The 5,543-nt window shown below is 41.5% G+C and overlaps 1 pseudogene; it reads left to right on the forward strand.

Moving 5' to 3' along the window:
* Positions 1-2,613: 2,613 nt before the first annotated feature.
* On the forward strand, positions 2,614-2,769 carry LOC123388240 (annotated as a pseudogene).
* Positions 2,770-5,543: the final 2,774 nt, after the last annotated feature.

Below are 5,543 nucleotides of genomic sequence, written 5' to 3' on the forward strand. Positions count from 1 at the left end.
ACCTCAGATAATTCCCTTCATGTCTCTGAGCCTAAATTTCTTCTGTAAAATGAGAAGGATGGGCTAGATGCCAGTCTTATTATCTTATTATGCTTGTCTCTAATTTAAGACTGTAACATTTTGATATATAACCAGGGATTTAAAAAATTTAAAAAATACCTAATTCTAAAGATAAAAAAATTTCAAAATTCCTAGTTATTCTATTTATTAATTTCAAAATTTTCTAATCAACGGCCAAGGAAAACTGTTGACATATACTCCCCTAGATTACAGGTAAATTGGTTTCTTTATCTCGATATCTTTTTCCATGTTCTGTTTCCTCTTCCATCAAAGGCCTAGAAATATGCAGTGGCCAGTGAATGAAATGTCACAGAGCTTTACAATGACATAAAAGAAAGACTCTCACCCCCAAAAATCTGATTGCCACTGCCCAGCCCATGTCCTGCCTATTGCCCATCCACCTCCCCCAACCATCATCCACCCTCAGAAACTTCCTGCCACGTGCCTTTGCAGCCTCCAACAGATAGAAATTTAGTTAAGTTCCATAAAGATTTCCATAGAGTACAAATAGGGCATGTGACCAGTGTTTTATGGTTAAGTTGTACAGCAAATTGCCACACCTGTTTAATTCCTCTTGAAAAGTGTAGCTCCCCCCCCTCCCTCTTTCAGCCTTCCTCCTCATCTCCCCATTTTCCCATGTGCACAAACGTCAGCACTCTTACTACTTCTGGAAGCTTGGATGATCTTCCCATTAAAACCGCAGAGGTGGAGTTAGCCTGGCAGTTTTTGAAAGTTTCCTTGTGTTCTATTAAATTGAAATATTGTTTTTAGAAGACAGAAAATACTGCTGGAGCATGGTGGTGGTCTTCTCAGAACATGTCAGGATAATCAATCTTTTTAAAGACCAGCAAGTGTGAAGTGTGACGTGTTCAAGTGCTCAGATCCGACATATCTGACTTGCTGGAGTCTCTGTTTGGGGAGGATAATTTATCATATCATAACCCTGGAGCCAGTAGAATTAATTTTTTCCCTTGCATGTACATATTTGATCCTACATATGTCCCCGAGTATGACAGAGTCATTTGGAAAGCCATTCTTTCCTTTTGTTTCCCACATGAATCTCTCTTACCCCAAATCTGCCTACCCTCTTTCCCCCAAAATACATAAGGTAAAATTTTCAATCTGCATATTCAAAATACAAAGAGGATACCTAAATGTATTCTTCTAATATTATTTCAGAACAAGGAAGAATTCATTAAATAGAAATTAATCAAGTTTTACTCATAATCATCACAAGTCATTTAACGAAGACTAGACCCTGTTCTAAGCCATTGGAACAAGGAAGGCATGGGCCTGCAAAGGCACTGGTTGGATAAGAACTAGGCAGTCAGTGATCTTAGCCTTCAAACTTGCTTTGAAATAGAGAAGTACTGGAGTTCAGGCTGAGGATGCAAAGGCTCTTAACAACTTTGTTCTGTGAAAAGTTTATGTGAAACTTACTTAATGTATCTAAGCCATAGGTAACACACATGTAAAATAGATATGATAGTGCTCAGATAGAAAATTAAGTAAATGAAATAGTTCATTTAAAATGCTTAGCTCAGGGGCACCTGAGTGGCTCAGTCATTAAGCAGCTACCTTTAACTCAAGTCATGATCCCATTGTCCTGGGATTGAGCCCAGCAACAGGATCCCTGCTCAGCAGGAAGCCTGCTTCTCCCTCTCCTACTTCCCTTGCTTGTGTTCCTTCTCTCGCTGTGTCTTTCTCTGTTAAATAAATAAATAAAATCTTAAAAATAAATAAATGAAATACTTAGCTCAGTGATTGGTCCATCAAAAGTGCTCAATAGGTATTATGGGGTGGTCATGTAATGGTGAGGAAAGCACATTCACAGGCATTGGTCTCCAAAGGAGGTCTTGAGGTCATTCTTTGGAAGCAATAGAAGAAGACATTATGATTTCTTTTGATACTTGTATTTTATCTACAAAGGAAACATATTACCTTCATTCATATACGAGTCAACCTGTAACTTCCCTCAGTCTATGTGTCAAAGGGTCCAAGTTGGAAGACAAGCCTAAGGAATAACTGGGCTTGTCAGAACAAGGCCAAGTGGATAGCAGGGGCCTAGAATTCATTTTTGTGTCAGTGTTAAGATGATGTATAGTTGGGTGAGTCTGTCAATATTACATACAGTTGACCCTTGAGCAACATAGGTGTTAGGAGAGCCAACGCCCTACGCAGTCAAAAATTTGCTATAACTTTTGACTCTCTGAATATTTAATTAGTAATAACCAACCCACTACTGACTGGAAGCCTAACTGATAACATACTCAATTAACACACATCTTGTATATGTTTATATGTTGTATTCTCACAATAAAATAAGTTATAAAGGGGCACCTGGGTGGCTCAGTGAGTTAAAGCCTCTGCCTTCGGCTCGGGTCATGGTCCCAGGGTCCTGGGATCGAGTCCCACATCGGGCTCTCTGCTCCGTGGAGAGCCTGCTTCCTCCTCTCTCCCCCTGCCTGCCTCTCTGCCTACTTGTGGTCTGTGTCTGTCTAATAAATACATAAAATCTTAAAAAAAAAAATAAGGTATAGAAAAGAAAATGTAAGCTATGCGCAGTGGCAGTATCGTAGCCAATGAGTTTTATCCAAGGCACGATTATTGCTAATTGATAAGAAAACGTAATTAAAATCAAAAGGAAGTAAAAATACATTTACAATACAGTACTGTATTTACAAAAGTATCTGCATATATGTAGACCTGTGTAGTTCAAACCTGTGTTGTTCAAGAATCAACTGTAGTTTAAGCAAAATTAACCCTCATAAAATAGAAAAATGACTAAAAAACTCATGCTTTACTTAAAAAGTATTAAGGCTACTGTAATAATTGTGGAGGGTCTGAGCTTTTAACCCACTTGCAAGCTAACAAGCTGGTCTGCCACATTTCATGGATGCTGTCAGAAGACACAAGGCTCCAGGGTCAGAGACAAAGAACTTTAGTACTCCTGGCACAACAGTCAGGAGGAACCCCATGTTTGTCCTGGCCTGCCCTGCCCCTGAGGCCTACTAGGCCCACAGGGACAGCATGCATGGATGCTGCATGTTCAGCGTGCTTGTACCACAGCTAAAAAATGTCTGAGTCATGGAAACCAAAATATTTTATAATGGAACTACTAGAAAAACAGACTGAACCTTGCCCCAGAGAAGAAATCATCTTTAGAATACTGGACAGAAAACAAACTTGCTCTCCACTCCAGTAGAAGCCACTATTTTTATGTTTCAAGGCTGTTTGCTATACAACCATCCCTGGAAAGATGGCCCAGAATGAAAGCTGTCAGAGCTTCTTCTCTCAAGATGTGCAAAAAAGAGAGAGGACCATAAAGAACTGTATCACACAAAGTATTATATATTAATGAAATACAAATGAAAATAAGAAAATATCTGAACTTATAATTCTAGTCAAGAAGGAACAAGGTCTTTCATAAAATATAAACAATGATGATCTAATTAGGCTAAGGTCAGCTAAAAAATAAGAAATGATAAAAGACTATCCTGAAATATAGATGGATGGAGGGAGGAGCAAGATGGCAGAGGAGTAGGAGATGTAAATATCATCAGGTCCCAGGAGTTCAGCCAGATAGTTATCAAACGATTCTGAACAGCTACAAACTCAACAGGAGATCGAAGAAAAGAATAACAGCAATTCTAGGAATAGAAAATCGACAACTTTCCGGAAGGTAGGATGTATGGAGAAGTGAATCAGAGGCAACATACGGGAAGACAGACCGCAGGGGGAGGGCTAACTCCCAGCAAGCAGTAGAGCAGTGGAGCAAAAAACTGGAACTTTTAGTAGTTTGCCCCACTGAGGGATATCGCTCCAGAGGATAAGTGGGGGGTGGAACCCTTGTGGGGACAGTGTGGTCTCAGGACCTGTGGAGTCTCAGAAAGATCAGGGGTGTCTGAGTGTGGGAGAGCTGCCAGGTATTGGAGCGGGGAAGCTGGCTGCAGAGACGGAGCCAAGGACTGAGCTCTCAGCTCAGGATTACCTTAAACCATGATCCAAGGCACAGTCAGATCCCTGCTCTGCAGGCAGGAACCCAATAAGCAGCAGATCTGGGGACACTCACCTTCCTCCTCCATGAGGAGCAGAGTGGGAGCATGTGGCAGGAATCGGCTGGGTTTGGAGACTCCAAACGGGGCCGTGCTCCAGAGACAAAAATGCTCAGTGACAGGGTGGGTGAACACAGAGTGCAGCGAAGACCAGGGAGAGAGGAGGGACTGACTGCTTTTCTCTGAGAGCACACTGAGGAATGGGGCCCTGAGCTCTCAGCTTCTCTTAGCCAGAGATTGGGAGGCCACCATTTTCATTCTCCTCCTCCAAGCTATACAGTAAGCTTTCAGGGAACAAAAAGCTCCCTAGAGTGAACCTGAGCAGATTGCTTATCCTGGCCCCTGGCAAGGGCGGTGCAATTCCACCTCAGGCAAAGATATTTGAAAACTGCTGTGACAGGCACTCCCCAGAAGATCAGCAAGAACAGCCAGACAAGACCAAGTTCACTGATCAATGAGAACGCAGAACTGCAGAGCTAGGGGAAAACAACACATAGAATCCATGGCTTTCCCCCCATGATCCTTTAGTCTATCAAAGTTAACTTTTTTAATTTTGTTTTTTTCTTATTCTATATTTTTATGTTTTTATTATTTAATTTCTTTTCAGTGTAACAAAATTAATTGTTTATGCACCACACCCAGTGCTCCATGAAATATGTGCCCTCCGTAATACCCACCACCAGGCTCCCCCAACCTCCCACCCTCCATCCCTTCAAACCCCTCAGATTGTTTTTCAGAGTCCATAGTCTCCCATGGTTCATCTCCCCCTCCAAATTCCCTCAACTCCCTTCTCCTCTCCAACACCCCATGTCCTCCATGTTATTTGTTATGCTCCACAAATAAGTGAAACCACATGATAATTGACTCTCTGCTTGACTTATTTCACTCAGCATAATCTCTTTCAGTCCCGTCCATGTTGATACAAAAGTTGGATATTTATCCTTTCTGATGAAGGCATAATACTCCATAGTGTATATGGACCACATCTTCCTTATCCATTTGTCTGCTGAAGGGCATCTTGGGTCTTTCCACAGTTTGGCGACTGTGGCCATTGCTGCTATGAACATTGGGGTACAGATGGCCCTTCTTTTCACTCCATCTGTGTCTTTGGAGTAAATACCCAGGAGTGCAATTGCAGGGTCATAGGGAAGCTTTATTTTTAATTTCTTAAGGAATCTGCACACTGTTCTCCAAATTGGCTGCACCAACTTGTATTCCCACCAACAGTGTAAGAGGGTTCCCCTTTCTCCACATCCTCTCCAACACACATTGTTTCCTGTCTTGCTAATTTTGGCCATTCTAACTGGTGTAAGGTGGTATCTCAATGTGGTTTTAATTTGAATCTCCCTGATAGCTAGTGATCATGAACATTTTTTCATGTGTCTGATAGCCATTTGTATGTCTTCACTGGAGACGTGTCTGTTCATG

This window comes from Mustela putorius, unplaced genomic scaffold, assembly GCF_011764305.1.
Source record: "Mustela putorius furo isolate JIRA1106 unplaced genomic scaffold, ASM1176430v1.1 tig00003896_pilon_pilon_pilon, whole genome shotgun sequence".
Lineage (NCBI taxonomy): Eukaryota > Metazoa > Chordata > Mammalia > Carnivora > Mustelidae > Mustela > Mustela putorius.